Source organism: Anomaloglossus baeobatrachus, chromosome 4 (genome assembly GCF_048569485.1).
Source record: "Anomaloglossus baeobatrachus isolate aAnoBae1 chromosome 4, aAnoBae1.hap1, whole genome shotgun sequence".
NCBI lineage: Eukaryota > Metazoa > Chordata > Amphibia > Anura > Aromobatidae > Anomaloglossus > Anomaloglossus baeobatrachus.
Window position 1 is genome coordinate 447,722,057 of NC_134356.1, and position 26,081 is coordinate 447,748,137.

Consider the following 26,081-nt stretch of genomic DNA (forward strand, 5'->3'; position numbering starts at 1 on the left):
TTAAAGTTTGCCACAAGCCATCTGGGAGACACAACATACATGTGGAAGAAGGTGCTCTGGTCAGATGACATCAAATCGATCTTTTTGGGCACAATGCCAGATATGTTTGGCGTAAAAGCAACACAGCTCATCACCCTGAACACAACATCCCCACTGTCAAACATGGTGGTGGCAGCATCATGGTTTGGGCCTGCTTTGCTTCAGCAGGGACAGGGAAAATGGTTAAAATTGATGGGAAGATGGATGGAGCCAAATACAGGACCATTCTTGAAGAAAAGCTGTTGGAGTCTGCAAAAGACCTGAGACTGGGACGGAGATTTGTTTTTCAACAAGACAATGATCCCAAACACAAAGCAAAATCTACAATGGAATGGTTCACAAATAAACATATCCAGGTGTTAGAATGGCCAAGTCAAAGTCCAGACCTGAATCCAATCGAGAGAATCTGTGGAAAGAGCTGAAAACTGCTGTTCACAAACACTCTCCATCCAACCTCACTCAGCTCGAGCTGTTTGCAAAGGAAGAATGGGCAAGAATTTCAGTCTCTCGATGTGCAAAACTGATAGAGACATACCCCAAGCGACTTGCAGCTGTAATCGCAGCAAAAGGTGGCGCTACAAAGTATTAACTTAAAGAGGCCGAATAATATTGAACGCCCGAATTTTCAGTTATTTATTTTTTATAAAACTTTAAAATAAGCAATAAATTTCGTTCAACTTCACAATTGTGTCCCACTTGTTGTTGATTCTTCACCATTTTTTATCTTTATGTTTGATGCCTAAAATGTGGGAAAAGGTTGAAAAAGTGAAAGGGGCCGAATACTTTCACAAGGCACTGTATTCAATAGATTCCTTTAAGCTTACATCAATATAGAATTTAGGTTTAAAAGCTAAGGGTACTTTCACACTTGCGTTCAGCAAGTCCGTCACTATGGAGAATAGTGCAGTCTGTTAACGCACTGCGCTATTCTCCATAGACTTGTATGGATGACGCACTGTAATGCAAGTGTCAGCGTTGCATCCACTGGACGACGCAGTGTCGTTATTTTGACGCTGCGCCGGGCGGGAGGAACGCAGCATGTAACTTTTTTTGAGCAGCGCAATCCGTAGGATTTCACTGCGCATGCTCTCTCTGGCTCCCTGCACTCGTAACCAAGGTAAATATCGGGTAACCAAGCAAAGTGCTTGGCCAATATTTACCCTGGCTACGTGTGCAGGGAGCCCGACACTTCCCTGCTTGGCTCCGCCCCCTCCCGCACTCCACTCCGCATGTATGTACATACTGTGAGACTGTGACCGGGGTTATCTATGACGGCCGGTATGTCTCGCCCCGGTTGTGCTCACTCCATGATAGGAAGTAACTCCACTCCAGGGTTAATGCTGTTTCCCTACAGGCTTAAGGAAGGGTTAAAAGGAAACAGGAACGAGGGCAGGTGTGCCGGGTGTGAGGGAGTGATCACATCTCCCTGAGTTCTCTGCCGGAAAGGCACATATGTACTATTGTGGACTTTTTCTTTGGATAATAAACCGTGTGCTGTGAACCTTGGTGCCTGGATCCCGTGTCTTCTGCAGCGCAGCCGACGACGCTACCTCACATATGGTGGAGAATGTGGGCAGCGATCCCGCTACCTCTCGCATGTCCTGGATTCGAGCGGCTATACTACAGCCCAAACCCGGCAACGCCATGGAGGACATACTAAAGCATTTGGATCAAGCCAATGCACGTCAGCAGCAAGCCTTGCAATTGCAGGAAAAAAGGCACCAAGAACAGATGGTTCTCCTGGCCAAGTCGATCCGTGCCGGACCGGCAGCAACAACCCCGGAACCGGGTGACGACGGCAGCGTCCGGAAAGCGGTGAGACAAGCGTTGCAAAAGATGACCCCGGGGGATGATGTGGAAGCGTTCCTGGCGGTGTTTGAGTGGGTGGCCGAGCGGGAAAAGCTGCCGACCCCGCAGTGGGCTGAGGTATTGTCGCCCTATCTGACGGGGGAACCCCAAAAAGCGTACCTGGACCTCTGTACCGAGGACGCCATTGACTATGTGACCCTGAAAGCCGAAATACTGGCTCGGTTGGGGGTGAATACCTATGTACGGGCTCAGCGGGTAAATCAGTGGTTCTATGAGGAAGCCAAACCCGTACGCTCCCAGGCCTATGACTTGTTGCATCTTGTAAAAAAGTGGTTGCAGCCTGACACTCTGAGCCCGGCGCAAATGGTGGAAAGGGTAGTAGTGGATCGTTTTGTGCGCACTTTACCCGTCACCGTTCAACGGTGGGTCGGACAGGGTGACCCGAGTACCCTGGACCAATTAGTGTCCCTGGTAGAGCGGCATGTGGCTACGCAGGACTTGATACGGGACACTGAGACTTTGCGTACCGCCCGTCGGTCCGGCCCCTCCAAGCCTAGGGCCAAGGACCCACCGCTGACACCGGTGCGGGAGTCCGCTACCGTCCCGTCTGAGGCCGCACCCTCCGTCCCTGAGGTCGGGAAAACTATGTACCCTAAACGACAACTCGTCAAGGGGGTGTCCTTCCCTATTAGATGTTGGCGGTGCCAGCGGGTGGGACATATGGAAGCCCAGTGTCCACTCACCACGGAGCCCATAGATTGTGGGGTTACCCGGCGGGGTTCAATGTATGCTCAGGTGGTGTGTACCGCTGACCTGGTCTACCCAGAGACTGAGCCCCACTTGTGCCAAATACAGGTGAATGGATGTCCGGTTACAGGCTTGTTGGATTCCGGAAGCTTAGTGACCCTTGTGCGATCAACCCTAAGGGCTAAAGTAAAGGCCACAGGACGTACCGTGGGGGTGGTTTGCATACATGGGGACCGCCGAGACTATCCCACGGGGATAGTCACCATCACAGCACCTTGCGGTCAGGTGCAACATGAGGTGGGACTTATTAATACTCTTCCCTATGATGTGATCCTAGGAAGGGATCTGCCCTATTTTTGGACTTTATGGAAGGGACCTCCTAAGTCCCCTCAGATATTGGTCAGTCCGGGACCTGAGCCCTACAATCCTGAATCCGGGACGCCTGCCGTAGGGGTCCCCATGATAGGGACAGGATGTGAACCTGATAGGTCGCCCCTAGAGGTATTGGCAGGAGAGGCTGAGACGGTCGAGCCCATCCCGGAGTTGGAGGCGTCCCCGGATACGTTTGGAACAGCCCAACTCCAGGACCCTACATTAATACATGCCCGGAGTCGGGTGACAGTAGTTGACGGGGTGGCACAGCTGCCTGGTGCCCAGGTAAGATACCCCCATTTCGCTCTTAAGCAGGATTTACTCTACCGGGTAGATGAAATACGGGGCGTAGGGGTAGAGCAGTTGGTGGTGCCCCAGCCGTATCGCCGGCGGGTCCTCGACTTGGCTCATAAACACCTGATGAGTGGTCACCTAGGGGTCAAGAAAACGCAGGAGCGAATATTGCAAAGGTTCTATTGGCCCGGGGTCTTTGGGGAGGTAAAACGGTTCTGCGAAACCTGCCCGGAGTGTCAGCTTACCGCACCCCTGACCCACTTTCGCAGTCCGTTGGTACCGTTACCCATTATAGAAGTCCCTTTTGAACGGATAGGGATGGATCTGGTGGGGCCCCTCGTAAAGTCTGCTCGAGGGCACCAGCATATCCTAGTGATCGATGACTATGCCACCCGGTATCCAGAGGCGATACCTCTCAGACATACTGCAGCAAAGCTTATAGCTCGAGAGTTGTTTGCGGTGTTCTGCCGGGTGGGGTTGCCCAAGGAGATCCTTACGGATCAGGGGACCCCATTCATGTCTAAAGTGACCAAAGAGCTATGCCGGCTACTCCAGATCAAGCAGTTGCGTACGTCTGTGTATCATCCTCAGACTGATGGTTTAGTGGAACGATTCAATAAAACCCTGAAAACCATGCTCAAAAGGGTGATTTCCAAAGACGGGAAAGACTGGGATATGATGCTTCCCTATTTGATGTTTGCCATACGAGAGGTGCCACAGGCATCCACGGGGTTTTCGCCTTTTGAATTGTTATACGGGCGATATCCCCGGGGATTGTTGGACCTGGCAAAAGAAACCTGGGAGCAGGAGCCCACCCCCCATAAAAGTGTGATTGAACACATTTTAGGAATGCAGAACCGCATAAGCGCGGTCATGCCAATTGTGAAGGAGCATTTACAGGAGGCTCAGGCCGCGCAAAGCGGCCTCTACAATAGACAAGCCACCGTGCGGACCTTTAAACCCGGGGATCGGGTGTTGGTATTGATCCCCACGGCGGAGAGTAAATTCCTGGCTCAGTGGCAAGGCCCCTACGAGATAAAGGAAAGAGTCGGGGTGGTCAACTATAAGGTATTGCAGCCCGGTAGGCGGAAACCTGAACAAATATACCATGTTAACCTATTAAAACCTTGGCAGGAACGGGAAAGCCTGATGGTTGATTTTCCCCCATCTCCCTCCTCTTCGGGTCGTTCAAACCCGGCTCCAGCAACCTCCGGAGAGGACGAACCGGAAGTAAGGATTGGAGAAGCCCTCACCAAGCAACAGAGGCGAGAGGCCAGACGGCTGGTTCAGCAGAACCCCGATGTCTTCTCCGAGTTGCCGGGTAGGACCAGTCTGATACGACATGACATTGTCACCGAGCCTCACCTGAAGGTACGCCTGAAGTCATACCGGGTGCCGGAAGCTCGAAGACAAGCCATATCAGAGGAAGTGAAGACAATGCTACGCCTGGGGGTCATCGAAAAATCCCGGAGTGAATGGGCTAGTCCTATTGTCCTAATACCAAAACCCGATGGCTCCTTAAGGTTCTGCAATGACTTTAGGAGATTGAACGAAATATCCAAGTTCGATCTATACCCCATGCCCCGGGTGGATGAGCTGATTGATAGGCTGGGACAGGCGCGATATTTTACCACGCTCGACCTGACCAAGGGGTACTGGCAGGTGCCACTGACGGAGTCCGCCAAGGAGAAAACCGCTTTTGTTACGCCGGAGGGTCTCTTCCACTATGTTGTCTTGCCTTTTGGGTTACATGGCGCTCCGGCCACGTTCCAGAGGTTGATGGACTTAGTGCTGGAACCCCACCAGGCGTATGCATCAGCGTACCTTGATGACATCATTATTTACAGCTCCGATTGGCAGACCCACTTGGAACAGGTACAAGCGGTGGTGGACGCGCTTCGAACAGCCGGATTGACAGCCAATCCCAAGAAATGTGCGTTGGGACTCACGGAAGCCCGCTACTTGGGCTACGTAATAGGCCAAGGAGTGATTAAGCCCCAAATTAACAAGGTTGAGGCGATCCAGAAGTGGCCTAGACCCCTGACCACGAAGCAGGTTAGGGCCTTCCTGGGTATCGTGGGGTACTACAGGAGGTTTGTAAAAGATTTTGCGGGACTATCAGCCCCCTTGACGGACCTTCTCAAAGGCAAGAAGTCCGTCATGGTGCGCTGGACTCCGCAGGCCGAGGACTCCTTCCGGGCCCTGAAGGGGGTCCTGTGCGGACAGCCCGTTCTTGTACACCCTGATTTCCGGAAGGAGTTCATAGTACAGACTGACGCCTCAGAGGTCGGCCTGGGGGCAGTGCTGTCTCAGGTGGTTCAGGGGGAGGAACACCCCGTCACCTTCTTAAGTAGGAAGCTCACCCCTCCCGAGCGGAATTATAGCGTAGTGGAGAAGGAGTGCCTGGCGATCAAGTGGGCCTTGGAGTCCCTACGCTATTACCTGCTGGGACGTCAGTTTCGCTTGGTGACGGATCACTCTCCACTGGTCTGGATGAGGTCCGCCAAGGAACGGAATGCCCGGGTTACCCGGTGTTTCCTTTCTCTGCAGAACTTCCGGTTTACGGTTGAACACCGGGCCGGTAGGTTGCAGGGCAACGCCGATGCCTTGTCCCGCGGCCCGTGTTTGATGGCAGGAGTTCAACCCCGCTCGCTTGAACTGAGGGGGGGGGGGGGGTATGTGAGACTGTGACCGGGGTTATCTATGACGGCCGGTATGTCTCGCCCCGGTTGTGCTCACTCCATGATAGGAAGTAACTCCACTCCAGGGTTAATGCTGTTTCCCTACAGGCTTAAGGAAGGGTTAAAAGGAAACAGGAACGAGGGCAGGTGTGCCGGGTGTGAGGGAGTGATCACATCTCCCTGAGTTCTCTGCCGGAAAGGCACATATGTACTATTGTGGACTTTTCCTTTGGATAATAAACCGTGTGCTGTGAACCTTGGTGCCTGGATCCCGTGTCTTCTGCAGCGCAGCCGACGACGCTACCTCACAATACACACACACACACACACACATACACAAATACATACATATACATACACACCCTCACCTGTCCTCAGCGCCATGGTCTGCTCGGCTCCACCCACTCCTCACTCCGCCCCCCGCACACATTCTCGGCGGCCGAACGATCAGCTGATCGACCGGCCGCCGGCATGTGAGAGTGCTCAGCTGAGTGCCCGGCCGCCGACATGTGAAAGCACTCAGCTGAGCGCCCAGCAGCCGGCTATTGAGAGCAATCAGCTGATCATTCACAATAATAAGGAATAACGTTTGGAACACCATTCTAAGTCTGAACTGGGTGCAAAAACCTAAAAAAACATCACTATGGGGAGATAAGGTATGCACACCAGTGACTATGTAAGGGGAATACATGAAATAGCAGAAACTGCTGTGTGAATACTGACTTGAAAAATTCAATAGCTATTTGTAAGAATGAAATGTGAAAAATGGAACCTGCATTACTGCCATGAACATATGAATCAAGAGAAATTTAGCTACTGAATTGATCAATGCAATAGAGCCCCAACACTACGCCAAAGTATTTCTCTAAGAGAAATACTTTGGCGTAGTGTTGGGGCTCTATTGCATTGATCAATTCAGTAGCTAAATTTCTCTTGATTCATATGTTCATGGCAGTAATGCAGATTCCATTTTTCACATTTTCACTCTTACATATAGCTATTGGATTTTTCAAGTCAGTATTCACACAGCAGTTTCTGCTATTTCATGTATTCCCCTTACATAGTCACTGGTGTGCATACCTTAGATCATTCACAATAGTCTGCTGCCGGTAAAACTGTAAAGAAGAAAAAAAAAAAAGCTTTCCGTTGTTTTGTACGATCCGTAGCATCTGTTGTGCAACTATATGCAACGTATCCGTTGCATCCGTCACACACCGCAATGCTACGGAAGCCGTCCAACGCAAGTGTGAAAGTAGCCTAAGGTAAATTTGCAGAGAGAAATCAACATCAGATCTTCTTTCCACCAAGGGTCTGCAAGGGGTCATATTTTGAAGGCAAATGAACTAAAATTGAACAGGGGTGAATTTATCTCAGAAATTTAAGTTATAGCATAAATTGACACCTGCTCATGCTTTCAGAAGCTCTGAGATTTGCCCTTCTCACATCTGCACCTGTTCACATTTATGCCTTCTCACATCTATACCTGCTCACATCTACACCTCACATCTACACCTGCTCACACCTACACCAGCACACATCTACACCTGCTCCCACCTACACCAGCTCACATGTGCACCTGCTCACACCTGCTCTCATCTGCACCTGCTCTTACATCTACACCTGCTTTACATCTACACCTGCTCTCAAATCTGCTCACATTTTCACCTGCTCACAGCTACACCTGGTCACACCTGCACCCGGTCACACCTGCACCTGCTCACCTCTACACCTGCTTACCTCTACACCTGCTCACCTCTGCACCTGCTCACCTCTGCACCTGCTCACCTCTGCACCAGCTCACCTCTGCACCAGCTCACCTCTACACCTGCTCACCTCTACACCTGCTCACCTCTACACCCGCTCACTTCTGCACCTGCTCACCTCTGCACCTGCTCACCTCTGCACCTGCTCACCTCTACACCTGCTCACCTCTACACCTGCTCACCTCTGCACCTGCTCACCTCTACACCTGCTCACCTCTACACCTGCTCACCTCTGCACCTGCTCACCTCTGCACCTGCTCACCGCTGCATCTGCTCACCTCCGCACCTGCTCATCACTACACCTACTCACCTCTGCACCTGCTCACCTCTGCACCTGCTCATCACTACACCTACTCACCTCTGCACCTGCTCACCTCTGCACCTGCTCATCACTACACCTACTCACCTCCGCACCTGCTCACCTCTGCACCTGCTCATCACTACACCTGCTCACCTCTGCACCTGCTCACCTCTGCACCTGCTCATCACTACACCTGCTCACCTCTGCACCTGCTCATCACTACACCTGCTCACCTCTGCACCTGCTCATCACTACACCTGCTCACCTCTGCACCTGCTCATCACTACACCTGCTCACCTCTGCACCTGCTCACCTCTACACCTACTCACCTCTGCACCTGCTCACCTCTGCACCTGCTCACCTCTACACCTACTCACCTCTGCACCTGCTCATCACTACACCTACTCACCTCCGCACCTGCTCACCTCTGCACCTGCTCATCACTACACCTGCTCACCTCTGCACCTGCTCATCACTACACCTGCTCACCTCTGCACCTGCTCATCACTACACCTGCTCACCTCTGCACCTGCTCACCTCTACACCTACTCACCTCTGCACCTGCTCACCTCTGCACCTGCTCACCTCTGCACCTGCTCATCACTACACCTGCTCACCTCTGCACCTGCTCATCACTACACCTGCTCACCTCCGCACCTGCTCATCACTACACCTACTCACCTCTGCACCTGCTCACCTCTGCACCTGCTCATCACTACACCTACTCACCTCCGCACCTGCTCACCTCTGCACCTGCTCATCACTACACCTGCTCACCTCTGCACCTGCTCACCTCTGCACCTGCTCATCACTACACCTGCTCACCTCTGCACCTGCTCATCACTACACCTGCTCACCTCTGCACCTGCTCATCACTACACCTGCTCACCTCTGCACCTGCTCATCACTACACCTGCTCACCTCTGCACCTTCTCACCTCTACACCTACTCACCTCTGCACCTGCTCACCTCTGCACCTGCTCACCTCTGCACCTGCTCATCACTACACCTACTCACCTCTGCACCGGCTCACCTCTGCACCTGCTCATCACTACACCTGCTCACCTCTGCACCTGCTCACATCCGCACCTGCTCACCTCTGCACCTGCTCCCCTCTGCACCTGCTCACTTCTGCAGATGGTTACATGCAACGAAAAAAACTCAACACGTGCACTACACTTCCAGTTTCTCATTGACTTTGCTGGCACAAAGATTTGCTTGCAATTCTGTGACAAAATTGTATTAAAAAATGCATAAAGAAGCAATAAAAATGCACTGTGTACACACAGCCTTAAGGCCACACTTTGTATAAATACTGTGTTTTGGTTTTTTTGCAGGTGTCTGCAATCTATACAATAACAATCATCTCTGGTTATTGCATTTGTTATGCATTTTCCCTCTTATTTGATTTGTTTTAATGCAGATGTGAATCCACAAATTGAAATTTGTTATAGTACAGAAAAAAATTGATTCTGGACTTAAAAAGTAATTGCAGATTTTTTATATGCTTTTTTCTAAGTTTCACATAGACACCTCCAAAGAAAAAAAGCACCAAAATCACACAGTTCAGTGGCATATTTTAGACACCAAGTATGTCATGTTATTTGCTGATTTGTGATCTTTATTATTGTAATAAAAAGCTCATTAAAATGTCATTGTTTTAACTGTTTTTTTTTTTACTTTTAAGTTATTTTTGTATCAAGAAAAAAAACCCTCTCATTTATTCTCCCTCTAGAATACAGGGATTTAGAAATACACTGCTCTGTACAATGTATCTCTATGTACCAGTGTAATCTGCCTGTTGAGTGATAGGCTGCAATGCAGCATTAAGTATACAAAATGTTTCCATTGACATCAGCAGAGCCTGTCTCCTTGGGTTTCATTTCTGCCTACAAATATAGTGGTTGTTAGTTAGAGTCCCAAGGACAGTAAAAAAAAGAGAAAAAATGATATTTCTGCAATTAGACAAAATTATATTTTTTCAATTTTTTTTTCATTATTATTATTTTTAGTAATATTATAGGAACAAAACAATCTGATTATTTCTTCACTTCTAGAATACAGGTACATAGAAATATAGTGCTGTGTACAGATGTATCTCTATTCATGTGTATAATCTGCTGCTCAGTTCCCTATCTGCAATAAAGGTCAAAATTTCCAAATCCTCCTTCCTTCCATAGGCCTCCTTCACACGTCCGTGAAAATCATGCACATTTTTCCCAGACGTGTCAAAAATGCGTATTGCCCTCCGTGTGCCGTGTTTATGGCACACGTGTGTTCTCTGTGTGCTATCCGTGATAAAACACGGAGAACGGGAACTTTCTGTTCACCTGTCCCTAGAGTTGCTGTCCGTGGTGCTAATCTTCGGTCTCCGGTCCTGCCGACTCCACGCTGCTGCTACTTCCAGCCCGCAGTGGAGTGAATATGCAATGAGCATAATGAGCGGGTGTCGGAAGCAAGTGCCAGCAAGTGCCAGCAGCGGCAAAGAAAGCAGTGCTGGAGAAGGTGAGTACAGAAATTCTTTTTATTTCACAGGCACGTGTGTTTTCTCCGGTGCATGTCACACGGATCACATCCGTGCGGTCCGTGTGCCACCCCTGTGATGCCGGAGAAAAACGGCCATGTCTACACAATGTCTACGGCAAAACACGCACGTGAGCGCAGACCCATTTATGTTAATGGATCTACGTGTGTCCGTGTCTCTGGCACGTGAGGAAACGGACCAAACACGTACCGGAGAAACGGACGTGTGAAGGAGGCCTTAGTCTGGGCTGTGCCTCAAAACAAGGAGTTCATGACTGAGTCTTAAGCCTGCTTTACACCAGGCAATCTATCGGGCGATAGATCGTCGGGGTCACGGTTTTTGTGACGCACATCCGGCATCGCTGGCGATGCCGGCCTGTGTGACACCTCCTAGCGACGCAGTATCGCTCACAAATCGTGAGTCGGGTACTGCTCGTTAGGTTCCATAATATCGGTTACTTTAGTTGCCCATCGTTTCCGTGGTAGCACACGTCGCTCCGTGTGACACCACGGGAACGATGAGCAGCTCACCTGCCTCCCGCGGCCGCCGCCGGCTCTATGTGGAAGGAAGGAGGTGGGCGGGATGTTTACATCCTGCTCATCTCCGCCCCTCCGCTCTGATTGGCCGGCGGCCGTGTGACGTCACTGTGACGCCGAACGTCCCTCCCACTGCAGGAAGTGGACGTTCGCCGCCCACAGCGAGGTCGCACGAGAGGTAAGTATGTGTGACGGGGTTTAGTAACTTTGTGCGACACGGGCAGCGATTTGCCCGTGACGCAAAAAGGACGGGGGCGGGTACGATCGATTGTGAAATCGCACAATCGATCGTACCGTGTAAAGCAGGCTTTAGTTTTTCACAACAGATTTCTGGTGTTAATGATGTTGTATTTGGAAACCACCATATGACCTGCTCCTTCAGCAAAACCTTACCTACTTCTCTGGTAATTTTTGAAAAATAGCCAGGGAATATCAGAACTGCAAGAAAAAAAAAATCAAACAAAAAACTATGGTGCATCTGATAATAAATTCAACCCTTGGCTTTAGAGAGGAAAGATGGTATGAATGCAGCGCTGACAGAAGAGAGGAAACTTCTGTAGTAGATCAATATGATTTATTTCTACATGTTTCTCAGAGATATCCCTCTCTTTCTTCAGGAACAATCATATTGTAAGATTGTTCCTGAAGAAGGAGAGGGATATATCTCTGAAACATGTAGAAATAAATCATATTGATGTACTACAGAAGTGTCACGCACTTGACTAGCCGGATTTACCTAGTACCTGGTAAACCCCCAGAAGATATTACAACACACAAGAGACACAATACAATGGAAGTCACTGCTGCTAGAGAGAGGGGTGAGGGGGCACCTCCTGAACTCACCTCAAGCTGACTCTTGAGCTCCCTAGCATCCTTAGACAGGTTCTTTCAACCAGTCACGAACAGGATACCTTATTCCCTCAGCCGGCCCTAAACTCACCCTGCCTATTGAGTAGGCCGACAAGTTCACTAGACTCGCTGTTACAATACAGAAACACAAGGGAAGGAACACAAACAGGGTAAATAGACATGCAAGGAAAAAAACACTCCAGGCGGCTTCAGTGCAACAAACACCACTGTTGCACACAACACGACAAACTTCTTCCAGAGCAGGCTCCATCTAAAGTGGACCACATAGAAATGAGGATTCAGTTTCTATCAGAGGCATTATGTGATCAAATCACATGACTTAAATAAGAGAGGGGAGTGATCTCAAAGAGCCACACCTGAGACTGACAGCTAAAGCTTGCAGCCAGGCATCCTTCTAGCACCACAAGGAAGGAGATGTTATTAAATAGCCTTCAAAGTATGTAGAACATCCAGCACCATAACAGAAATCCAACCAGAAAGATGGATAAAAAAAAGTTATTAAATAGCAGCAGTGGACCTGCCAGAAGTGAGGGGCTGTGACCTTCTAACACCATATTCACCTGGGGTCTCCCTCGAGTGAGTGACACTGCATTCATACCACCTTTCCTCTCTACGGCCATTTTCACTCCATGCGGGGCCTCAGCAGTCGTCACATACCAGCGCACTACAGTTAAGCGGACTTTACACGCTACGACATCGCTCAAGCGATCTCGTTGGGGTCATGGAATTGGTGACGCACATACGGTAGCTTTAGCGATGCCGTTGCGTGTGACACCTATGAGCGATTTTGCATCGTCGCAAAAACGTGCAAAATCGCTCATCAGTGACATGGGGGTCCCTTCTCAAATATCGTTACTGCAGCAGTAACGAAGTTGTTCCTCGTTCCGGCGGCAGCACACATCGCTCCGTGTGACACCGCAGGAACGAGGAACCTCACCTTACCTGCTTCCCGGCCACAATGCGGAAGGAAGGAGGTGGGCGGGATGTTTGTACCGCTCATCTCCGCCCCTCCGCTTCTATTGGGCAGCGGTTTAGTGACGCTGCTGTGACGTCGCTGTGACGCTGAACGAACTGCCCCCTTAGAAAGGAGGCGGTTCGCCGGTCACAGCAACATCGCTGGGAAGGTAAGTCCGTGTGACAGGCCCGCGTGATGTTGTGCGACACGGGCAGCGATTTGCCTGTGTCGCACAACCAATGGGGGCGGGTACGCACACTGGCGATATCGGTACCGATATCGCAGTGTGTAAAGCGGCCTTTAGTTGTGTCTTACACAACGAAACAAGGTGAGCTTTCCAAGTGTATTGCCCTCCTGGTGCCATCTGATAAGATCCTATTGTATGTGTACTACTAAATTCAACCTTTGTCATAGGACCATGCTGAAAACAAAGAAATAAAAAAACTACAAATGTGTAGTCAAAAATAAACTTAAGGTGTTGAGGAATCTCCGAGTGTAAATAAATGGAAATGGTTATATTTAGATATAGGATTATAGCACAACTGAAAGAATCGGCAAATTGTTGTGAAGCCTTAACTACAGGAACGTAAATCCCAGGCTTGATTTTATGTCAGACCATTTATTTTAAATACAGTTCTGCTGCCATGTAAGCTGTTGTCTGATGATGCACTAGGTGATTTTTCCATTATGCAAATGAGGTTTCAATCTTAGGACATCTTGGTGCGGAATGAAACCAGCTACCGTCACGTGCGGAAGCAAAGCTGGTATCAAAATTGCATATAACTTGCTGTTTCGTATAAATAAAATATATGAAAGTCGGTATATCTAACGTTCTATTCTTAGGAATGAATATCTCTATGGTGAGCTGCAATTCTTATCTCTGTAGCTCTTCTCCTTCACTTTCAATGGGCTGTCACTTTTCAATGTGCTGGAAAACAGTGGGCTGCTGTGTTATCACTAATTAGCTGACAAGGCATTTTATTCTCTGAGCAGAAATTACGAATGGATATATCTCCGCTTCCTCTAATCCAGTGCGGCACTTCTAGCTTCCATACATACTTCAGGGGCGAATGTTCACAAAACGCAATCTGTGCTATCCGCTATCAGAACGTATTCCCTGCTGTAACATATCAACCCAAGCCTAGGGCAAAGTTACTAAACAACAATGATGTTTTTAGAAAGGTGAAGTCTGCACCACTTAGGGATCAAGAGCAGTATTAAAATCTGTCTCCATACAAGCCAATGAGGAAAAATAAGTGCGGCGTAAGGTTAAAACAAACAGACATTCTACGCATATGCTAAGTATTTATAGCTTATGCTTTTACATACAGCAATGCCCTCAATTATGTATGTCTTTCAAGGGCAGACTAGATAACCTTATATGTGGCCCCCTTCAACGGGACCAGCTCCACCCCAACCTTATATTTACTACAGACTGTCATTAATCTCCAAATCTCTATAGGATGGGGGACAAAGCCAATCACTGAGCTGTCCTTCTCTGTAATGAGATGTTACAAAGGGCTTTACCTATTACTGTCTGTAATCCTATTACTAATATGGATAATCACCTCCTCTCACTTGTATATGCATTTTATAAAAGTTAGAACATTGAGATAATACACCAGGTCTGACCATGCAGAGACCAGTTAAAGGGAATCTGTCAGCAGGTTTTGTCTATGTAATGAGATAACAGCATGATGTAGGGGCAGAAACCCTGATTCCAGCTATGCATCACTTACTAAACTGTGTTTTGCTGTAATAATAAAATCAGTGGTATATCAGCAGCAGATTATCTCTAGAAGACTACAGTCATGGCCAAAAGTTTTGAGAATGCTACAAATATTAATTTTTACAAAGTCTACTGCTTAAGTTTTTCTAATGGCAATTTGCATATACTCCAGAATGTCATAAAGAGTGATCAGCTTAACAGCAATTACTTGCAAAGTCAATATTGGCTAAGAAAATGAACTTTAACCCCCAAAACACATTTCAACAAATCATTGCATTCCTGCCTTAAAAGGAGCAGCTAACATTGTTTTAGTGATTGTTCGATTAACACAGGTGTGGGTGTTGATGAGGACAGGGCTGGCGATCAATCAGTCATGATTAAGTAAGAATGACACCACTGGACACTTTAAAAGGAGGCTGGTGCTTGGTATTATTGTTTCTCTTCAGTTAACCATGGTTATCTCTAAAGAAACACGTGCAGCCATCATTGCTCTGCACAAAAATGGCCTAACAGGGAAGAGTATCGCAGCTACAAAGATTGCACCTCAGTTTACAATCTATCGCATCATCAAGAACTTCAAGGAGAGAGCTTCTATTGTTGCCAAAAAGGCTCCAGGGTGCCCAAGAAGGACCAGCAAACGCCAGGACCATATTTTAAAACTGTTTCAGCTGCGGGATCAGACTACCAGCAGTGCCGAGCTAGCTCAGCAATGGCAGCAGGCTGGTGTGAGTGCTTCTGCACGCACTGTGAGGCGGAGACTGCTTGAGCAAGGCCTGGTTTCAAGGAGGGCAGGAAAGAAGCCACTTCTCTCCAGAAAAAACATCAGGGACCGACTGATATTCTGCAAAAGGTACAGGGAGTGGACTGCTGAGGACTGGGGTAAAGTCATTTTCTCAGATGAATCCCCTTTTCGATTGTTTGGGACATCTGGAAAACAGCTTATTAGGAGAAGAAGAGGTGAGCGCTACCACCAGTCTTGTCTCATGCCAACTGTTAAGCATCCTGAAACGATTCATGTGTGGGGTTGCTTCTCAGCCAAGGGAATCGGCTCACTCACAGTCTTGCCTAAAAACACAGCCATGAATAAAGAATGGTACCAGAATGTCCTCTAAGAGCAACTTCTCCCAACTGTCCAAGAGCAGTTTGGCGCCCAACAATTCCTTTTCCAGCATGATGAAGCACCTTGCCATAAAGCAAAGGTGATCACTAAATGGCTCATGGAACAAAACATAGAGATTTTGGGTCCATGGCCTGGAAACTCCCCAGATCTTAATCCCATTGAGAACTTGTGGGCAATCATCAAGAGACGGGTGGACAAACAAAAACCAACAAATTCTGGCAAAATGCAAGCATTTCTTATGCAAGAATGGACAGCTACCAGTCAGGATTTGATCCAGAAGTTGATTGAGAGCATGCCAGGGAGAATTGCAGAGGTCCTGAAGAAGAAGGGTCAACACTGCAAATATTGACTTGCTGCATTAACTCATTCTAACTGTCAATATAACCTTTTGGTACTCATAATATGATTGCAATTATATTTCTGTATGTGATGTAAACATCAGACAAACACAATTAAAAACCAGAGGGCAACAGATCATGTGAAAATATAATTTTGGTGTCATTCTCAAAACTTTTAACCATGACTGTAGTTATCTCCTAGTACAACTCTACCCCCACCCCTGATTAGTAGCTTTTTGTGTACATACCGTGTTTTTCCAAAAATAAGACCTCCCCCAAGAATAAGCCCTAGCACGGATTTTCAGCATTTTCGGAGAAAGGCTTAAATATAAACCCTACCCCGAAAAAAAGCCCTAGTCGTGGTTCAATAATGAAGTGTCCATGCAGATAAAGTTAAAGATACTGCAGCGTACTTCATTATAGACAGCGGACAACCCGCAATCACACTCACCAGACACCGAGCAGGAGGACCTGCAGTGAATCGCACCCCCACACTCATTCGACTGTACACACACATCATATATCACACTTGCACACATCAGATCGCACACACACTCACCACATCCAGCGATACCGATTTCTTATGGCCGTCAGAATCCTGAGACACAGTACGGTGGAACTCAAGGACCTGCGGCTGCGGATGGAATACTTACAGGACATGTGATTCATAACTTACTCCCATCTTTCCCTGCGGCCAGAGACATTCTGTACCACCGGATGTGGTGAGTGAGTAGTGAATGTGTGCGTGTGATCTGATTGGTGATTATGTGTGTGCGATCTGACCAGTGATTGTGTGTCTGTCTGTGTGTGTGTGTGTGTATGTATGCGCGATCTGATGTATGTGTGTGTCTTGGCCAGAAGCAGGGGAGGACGCCATGCACCATACCTGCTGAGAGTGCCTGCCGGAGATCACAGGGACGACCTGGGAGCCATGCAGATGCCCGGGGTCTTGTATGTATGAGTCTCCTGGAAGGGGGGGGTGGTCTGCTTTTTTGGGGGGTAAACTTACCCTCAACCATGTTTCTCCAAGAATAAGACCTACTTCAAATCTAAGCCCTAGCACTTTTTTGTCGGCAAGAAAAAAGTATAAGACAGTGTCTTATTTTTGGAAAAACATGGTAGTTACTAATCAGTGATATGGGCAGGGTTAGGGTACCTTCACACTTTTAGCGATGCAGCAGCGATCCGACCAGCGATCTGACCTGGTCAGGATCGCTGCTGCATCGCTACATGGTCGCTGGTGAGCTGTCAAACAGGCAGATCTCACCAGCGACCACTGAACAGCCCCCAGCCAGCAGCGACGTGCAAGCGACGCTGCGCTTGCACGGAGCCGCCGACTGGAAGCTGCGGAGACTGGTAACTAAGGTAAACATCGGGTATGGTTACCCGATGTTTACATTAGTTACCAGCGCTGTGTGCAGAGAGCAGGGAGCCGCGCACACTGAGCGCTGGCTCCTTGCTCTCCTAGCTGCTGTACACATCGGGTTAATTAACCCGATGTGTAATGCAGCTACATGTGCAGAGAGCAAGGAGCCGCGCACACTGCTTAGCGCTGGCTCCTTGCTCTCCTAGCTGCTATACACATCGGGTTAATTAACCCGATGTGTACAGCAGCTACATGTGCAGAGAGCCGGAGCCGGCAGCACAGGCAGCGTGAGAGCTGCGGAGGCTGGTAACTAAGGTAAATATCGGGTAACCACCTTGGTTACCCGATGTTTATCTTGGTTACAAGCTTACCTCAGCTGTCAGACGCCGGCTCCTGCTCCCTGCTCGCTTCATTTGTCGCTCTCTCGCTGTCACACACAGCGATCTGTGTGTCACAGCGGGAGAGCGGCTTTGAAGAAAACGAACCAGGGCTGTGTGTAACGAGCAGCGATCTCGCAGCAGGGGCCAGATCGCTGCTCAGTGTCACACACAGCGAGATCGCTAATGAGGTCACTGCTGCGTCACAAAAAGCGTGACTCAGCAGCGATCTCGGCAGCGAGCTCGCTGTGTGTGAAGCACCCCTTACACAGGACTTAGTATTCCAAGGTCTGTTAGATCTGCAGCAGAAAAACTGTGATTCCATCACAATTACTGCACCCAGTAAACTAAGTGATACATATTTGGAATCAGCATCTCTGTGACGGGGTCCTTCTCCGATATCACACAATCAACAGAGCGAGACATAATTGAACCATCCCAAGAATATTTATTCCAAGCAAAGGAAATGGTCCATAAAATAATCCACCATACAGAGGGCAAAAATAGTAAAGAAACACGAATATAGTCAAGGAAGCGTTAAATGTCCCAGGAGGTTAATCATAATCCTCCAGCAGTCCTTTTCCAGGGAAATCGGGGTGTCTCAGTCTCCCTGGGGTGTCAGACTCTCCTCAGTGGATCAGTCTAAGGGGTACTTTGCACGTTGCGACATCGCTACTGCGATATCGTCGGGGTCAAATATAAAGTAACGCACATCCGGCGCCAGTAACGGCGTCGCAACGTGTAAAGCCTAGATGCACTGATAAACAATCGCAAAAGCGTTGAAAATCGGTGATCTGTGTAGTGTTGGTCATTTCCATAATTTTGCTGCAGCGACAGGTACGATGTTGTTCCTCGTTCCTGCGGCAGCACACATCGCTGTGTATGAAGCCGCAGGAGTGAGAAACATCTCCTTACCTGCGTCCCGCGTGCAATGAGGAAGGAAGTAGGTGGGCAGGATGTTTACATCCCACTCATCACCGCCCCTTCGCTTCTATTGGCCACCTGCCGTGTGACGTCGCTGCGACGCTGCACGACCCGCCCCCTTAGGAAGGAGGCGGGTCGCCGGCCAGAGCGACGTCGCAGGGCAGGTAAGTGCGTGTGAAGCTGCGGTAGCGATAATGTTCGCTACGGCAGCTATCACAAGATATCGCATGTGCAACGGGGGCGGGGACTATCGCACTCGGCATCGCTACAATCGGCTAGTGATGTCGCAGCATGCAAAGTACCCCTAAAGGTACCGTCACGCATAACGAGATCGCTAGCGAGATCACTGCTGAGTCACGGTTTCTGTGACGCAATAGCGATCCCGTTAGCGATCTCGTTATGTGTGACACCTACCAGCGATCAGACCCCTGCTGTGAGATCTCTAGTCTTTGCAGAATGGTCCAGGCCATTTTCTTCAAAGGCGATGTCCTGCTGGGCAGGACACATCGCTGTGTTTGACACTGTGTGACAGGGTCACAGTGACTGCTGAGATCGTTATACAGGTCGCTACTGCGACCTGTATCGTTCCTGCATCGTTGGTAAGGTCTGACTGTGTGACATCTCACCAGCGACCTCCCAGCGACTTTCCAGCGATCCCTATCAGGTCGCCTCATTTTCGGGATCGCTGGTAAGTCGTTGTGTGTGACTGGGCCTTTAGGGGTACTTCACACACAGCGAGATCGCTACTGAGATTGCTGCTGAGTCACGTTTTTTGTGACCTCATTAGCGATCTCCATACCCGATGTTTACCTTAGTTACCAGTGTCCACAGCTTCCAGATGCCGGCTCCGTGCAAGCGCAGCGTCGATTGCACGTCGCTGCTGGCTGGGGGCTGGTCACTGGTCGCTGGTGAGATCTGCCTGTTTGACAGCTCACCAGCGACCATGTAGAGACGCAGCAGCGATAATGACCAGGTCAGATCGCTGGTGGGATCGCTGCTGCATCGCTAAAGTGTGAAGGTACTCTCTCTTCTCCTGCTCAGCCAGACTGAATCACTAATCCCTCAGGTAAGCAGAGAGTTTAGGTGGATTCCAGGCCCCCTCCCCCACACCTAGGGACAGAAGCACTTCAAGGAGTTATAACATTGCAAACAAGATAAACAATACATCGAATAGAAAGACCACCACGCCCAAAACATGAACCCACACAAAATGGTACATGACCCACAATATCCCACCATCACAGTCTCTATCCCTACATTATGGTACTGTTTGACTACATAGTAAAAACCTGCTTACAGAGTCCCTTTACAATCAGCATGAGGCTGCTGTAACAACAGCAGAATACAAGCTTCATTAAACAATAGCCTGTATTCTGCTGCCAGACTTGCAGAAAAATGCAAGAAAATTGAGTTTGCTACAATTATTTTATTTCTTCAAAGGAAGGAAACGTTGCTAATATGTTTTCCTCATACTGGTCTGCGAAAACGAATATAGCCAAATATATATTGGTAAATGTCTTGGATATAGCCATGTGTAGTACGTGTAACAGAAAAAGCATGTCGAGAGAAAATACAAAGATATCCAGTGTAGTAAAGCTTAATATTTGGAAATCCCTCAAAAACACAGATTTACTAAACATATGGCCTTCATCCCGTACAGAACTGGTTAAGTACCTGATCAGTAGGGGTGAAGAGCCGCAATTAGGCAGCAATTTTCCAGATGCCTCTTGGGGATTATATGCCTCTTGAGCCAACCAGTGTCTAGTGTGAGAGGCACTCAGAGGATGAGAGCAGGGAAACCCGACCACTTGAGTGTCACACAAGGAAAGAGATGGAGTGCCACCGTACACACAATGTTATCGGAGTATACAACCCTGCCAGCGCCATGCGGACACCCTGTTCTGTAGACACACTGCCAATACTGGGAGTATAGGCTCACATGATGCGTGAGATGAGATGGTCTTGTCAAATGTATAGAAATATTATAAAAAAAATATATAACCAGCATATATAGGGTGCAGTATTAAGTCATGCCGAAACACTGCTTTTTTTCCTTAGTCCCATCACTGAAGAACAAACGAGAGTCTTTAATCCTGCTTGGGTCATCAGCAAAAGTGCTGTGAATGCAAAAATAGCATTGTGCAGCTGTCATGTCTCCAGAATGATCGGCCAGACAGGCAATGTTTAATCAATGGGATTTATTGCAATTTTCACTCTTTACTTATTATCAAATCCTACTAATAACTATGCAGTAACTGTTGCGAAAATGTAAAAACAGATCATTTATGCTTATAGCAGATTTTTTTGTGTGTGATGTGCCGGACAAATCATCGCACCCACGGTGCTGACATACAGAGCTCCACTAAAGAACTGTGTGTGCTCTACAGCTTGTTCCCTGCCTCTGCAATGTCACTGCAATTAATGTGTATGTCAGATGTGCCTCGGGGTAAACTATTAATACGCTTTATTTTTTCATTAAAAAAAAACTGCATGCTTTTTATAGCTAATCTCTCACTAAGAAGTGTACTCAATTGAAATTAATAGAAACCCTGGGATGGAGGACTATTGCTTGCTCCAATGGGGTATTATAGCACCATAAATGAGTGCCTTCTACCTACACATTGCCACTAAATGCCACTGATTGGCCACAGCGGTCACGTGTCCATTGCCACCCTGTAAACACAGACCATGGGGACTGAAGCAGCAAGAGCTTTACAAGGAGGAGGAAAAACATAATGACTTGGGTTGAAGACAGGCAAGTGTCTATCAAGTGTGTCTACTAGTGATGAGCGAGCACTGCCATTCTTGGGTGCTCGTAATGACTAGTGATCAGCGAGCACTGCCATTCTTGGGTGCTCGTAACGACTAGTGATCAGCGAGCACTGCCATACTCAGATGCTCGTAGAGACTAGTGATCAGCGAGCACTGCCATTCTCGGGTGCCCGTAAGGACTAGTGATCAGCGAGCACTGCCATACTCGGGTGCTCGTAACGACTAGTGATCAGCGAGCATTGCCATACTCGGGTGCTCGTAAGGACTAGTGATCAGCAAGCACTGCCATGCTCAGGTGCTCGTAACGACAAGTGATGTGCGAGCACTGCCATGCTTGGGTGCTTGTAACGACTAGTGATGTGCGAGCACTGCCATGCTTGGGTGCTTGTAACGACTAGTGATGTGTGAGCACTGCCATGCTCGGGTGCTTGTAACAACTAGTGATGAGCGAGCACTGCCGTGCCCAGGTGCTCGTAACTCGTAATGACTAGTAATGAGCGAGCACTGCCTTGCTCGGGTGCTCATAACGAGCAGGCGGACACTACGACGGACTTGACTCGAGTACCGAGTATAATGGAAGTCAAATGGAAACTCAAGCATTTTGGACGAAGACCTTCAAAAAAGATGCTCAAGTTCTCCATTGACTTGCGTTATACTCTTCACACTATTTGAGTCCGTCAGAGCGCCCAACTGCTCGTTATGAGTACCAAGCATGATAGTACTTACTCATCACTAGTCTGTACCCCTGACTGCTCCTCTGGTCTTCGCCGGTGGAAAGCAGTATGCAAGTTAAGGGTACGCTTGTGGGCACTATGAGTTGAAACTTATATGGGGCACTTTGCCAGGTACTCATATGTGGTAACTGTGATGAGCAATGAAAAGGGCACTGTGATATCGCACTCTTAAGCCAGCTTTACACCTTACAATTAGGTGTGCGATCTCGTATGCGATGTGACACGCCCAGGTCGCATATGCGATTGAATGAGATTGCACGTAGGTCGTTCATTTGCTGTCTCACGTGCGTTAGTAGTCTATGTTAAATTGATCAATTTTATGTGCGATCCTTTAGATCATGTGTTCTGTGACGTATGCATTGGGCACCTTTTTTTTTTTTTTTTATTTATTGACTTGCCAAGCGTGTGTAATGTGTAGAGATGCGTTTTTACTATGTCATCTGCCATTCAGCTCTGCTACATGGCCGCTAACAAAAGACACAGACAGCCATGTAGCAGCGGTGAATGGTAGTTCACAGCAGACACAGACAGAGCCGCACTGTCAGAATGAACTCGGGTGAACCTCACCCGACTTCATGGTCATGCTGCGGCTCTGTCTGTGTCGCGTCCCGATTAGCGGTCACCAGTGAAGGACTCACCGGTGACCGCTAATCTCCTGAGTAAGTGAATTGAGCAGCCCTCTCTCATATACTCACCGATCCCCGATCCCCGGCGCTGCACGGCGTTCACACTGCTCCGGCGGCTTTTACTATTTTGAAAAAGCCGGCCGCCCATTAAACAATCTCGTATTCCCTGCTTACCCCGCCCACCGGCGCCTATGATTGGTTACAGTGAGACACGCCCCCACGCTGAGTGACAGGTGTCACACTACACCCAATCACAGCAGCCGGTGGGCGTGTCTATACTGTGTAGTGAAATAAATAATTAAATAATTAAAAAAAACGGCGTGCGGTCCCCCCCAATTTTAATACCAGCCAGATAAAGCCATACGGCTGAAGGCTGGTATTCTCAGGATGGGGAGCTCCACGTTATGGGGAGCCCCCCAGCCTAACAATATCAGTCAGCAGCCGCCCAGAATTGCCGCATACATTATATGCGACAGTTCTGGGACTGTACCCGGCTCTTCCCGATTTGCCCTGGTGCGTTGGCAAATCAGGGTAATAAGGAGTTAATGGCAGCCCATAGCTGCCAATAAATCCTAGATTAATCATGTCAGGCGTCTCCCCGAGATACCTTCCATGATTAATCTGTAAATTACAGTAAATAAACACACACACCCGAAAAAATCCTTTATTAGAAATAAAAACACAAACATATACCCTGGTTCACCACTTTAATCAGCCCCAAAAAGCCCTCCATGTCCGGCGGAATCCAGGATGGTCCAGCGTCGCATCCAGCGCTGCTGCATGGAGGTGACCGGAGCTGCAGCAGACACAGCCGCTCCGGTCACCTCCACACAGCAAATGAAGACAGCCGTGCGATCAGCTGAGCTGTCAGTGAGGTTACCCGCTGTCACTGGATCCAGCGGTGGATGCAGCGGTGGCCGCGGGTAACCTCAGTGACAGCTCAGCTGACCGCGCTACTCACCTCAGTTGCTGCGTGGAGGTGAGAGGAGCAGCGGTGAGTAGCGCGATCAGCTGAGCTGTCACTGAGGTTACCCGCGGCCACCGCTGCATCCACCGCTGGATCCAGTGACAGCGGGTAACCTCAGTGACAGCTCAGCTGATCGCACGGCTGTCTTCATTTGCTGTGTGGAGGTGACCGGAGCGGCTGTGTCTGCTGCAGCTCCGGTCACCTCCATGCAGCAGCGCTGGAAGCGACGCTGCATCATCCTGGAGTACGCCGGACATGGATGGCTTTTTCGGGCTGATTAAATTGTTGAACCAGGGTATATGTTTGTGTTTTTTATTTCTAATAAAGGATTTTTTCGGGTGTGTGTGTTTATTTACTGTAACTTACAGATTAATCATGGAAGGTGTCTCATAGACGCCTGACATGATTAATCTAGGATTTATTGGCAGCTATGGGCTGCCATTAACTCCTTATTACCCCGATTTGCCAACGCACCAGGGCAAATCGGGAAGAGCCGGGTACAGTCCCAGAACTGTCGCATATAATGTATGCGGCAATTCTGGGCGGCTGCTGACTGATATTGTTAGGCTGGGGGGCTCCCCATAACGTGGAGCTCCCCATCCTGAGAATACCAGCCTTCAGCCGTATGGCTTTATCTGGCTGGTATTAAAATTGGGGGGGACCGCACGCCGTTTGTTTTAATTATTTAATTATTTATTTCACTGCACAGTATAGACACGCCCACCAGCTGCTGTGACTGGGTGCAGTGTGAGACCTGTCACTCAGCGTGGGGGCGTGTCTCACTGTAACCAATCATAGGCGCTGGTGGGCGGGGAAAGCAGGGAATACGAGATTGTTTAATGGGCGGCCGGCTTTTTCAAAACAGTAAAAGCCGCCGGAGCAGTGTGAATGCCGTGCAGTGCCGGGGATCGGAGATCGGTGAGTATGAGAGAGGGGGTAAGAGGGATAGACTGACATGGACAGAGAGAGAGGGACAGAGATAGTGACGGACTGACAGAGATTAGTGAATGACAGACATCGTGAGGCGCTTCAGAACGCAGCTTTTCAGCTGCACTCTGAAGCGGACCTTTTTTAAGCTGCGGTGCAGAGCGCACACCTGCGCACATAGCCTCAGACATCCAAATCGTATGAGGGATGTCACACGTTTCAATTGACTAAGTTCATACAACAAAACGTCCAATGTATGAGGAATGAACGACGTGTATGCGATCACCGTATTTTCGTTCAATCTTGATTGCACGTAGGTTTCACACGCAAATACGTCACGAACGATGCCGGATGTGCGTCACTTACAACTTGACCCCAACGACGGATTGAAAGATCTATTGAAGCGTGTAAACCAGGCTTTATGGCGACAGTTAGAGTGGTGTCATGGCGTGCTACAGCTCACACATGTGTAGCACCCAGGGATATGGGCTACTCGGTTCCGGGCAGTGTCTCTACAGGGAATGTCACGATGGTGACCGTTACCTGGTTCCGTGCCCTGAGACCTTTTTGTAATGGGGAATATTTACAGGGGAGTTATGAATAAAGTTATTTGTGATACCACTTGCGGTGTTGCTGTCGCGGGCGGGGAGGACGCCGCTGCGCTGCGCTCGCTAATGCTCGGGTCCGGCGCTGCTGAGATGGCTGCTCGGTGGCTCAAGCGGTGGGCCGGATCCGGGGACTCGAGCGGCGCTCCTCGCCCGTGAGTGAAAGGGGGTAGTTTGGTTTGGGGATTTGGTCCGTGACGCCACCCACAGGTTGTGGTGAGGTTGGGCACCACCGCTGCTGGTGACTGGGATCCCGGGAGCAATGGTAGGGAGCAGCTGGGATGTTGTTTCCCCCCTCCTTGTGTAGGGGTTGGTGTTCCCGAGGCCCGGTGAGGTGACGGGGAGGCAGGTTTGGCAAGGTGCAGGGTCGCCTGGACTGCGCAGCGCGGTGCCGGACGGCACGGTTGTACTCACTCAGCCACAAAGTCTCTGGTAAACCAAACGGCTGGATGGACGGGTCCCGCAGCTGGCTGCTGTGACTTCTCCCGGACGGTTTCCCTGCACCTTTGTGTATGTTCGGTCCCGATGGATTCCCACCGGTAACCCGCTCCCCAGCGTGTATATGTGCCGAAGGAGCCCTTTTGCCCGCAGGCTCTGGCCCTTGGAACTCTAGCTGTGGCGGTAGCTGTATTTCCTTTTGCTGGTCGGACGGTTGCCTTCAATTGGGTCTTGGCTGTTAGGAAACCCCTGGGGTTCCGGTCACTG

The 26,081-nt window shown here is 49.1% G+C and overlaps 1 protein-coding gene across 3 annotated transcripts in view; it reads right to left on the bottom strand.

The window, feature by feature from the left end:
* The window catches only part of LINGO1 (leucine rich repeat and Ig domain containing 1), a 520,596-nt gene that overhangs the window by 254,807 nt on the left and 239,708 nt on the right, over window positions 1-26,081 (bottom strand). The gene's annotated exons all lie outside the window — the stretch shown is intronic.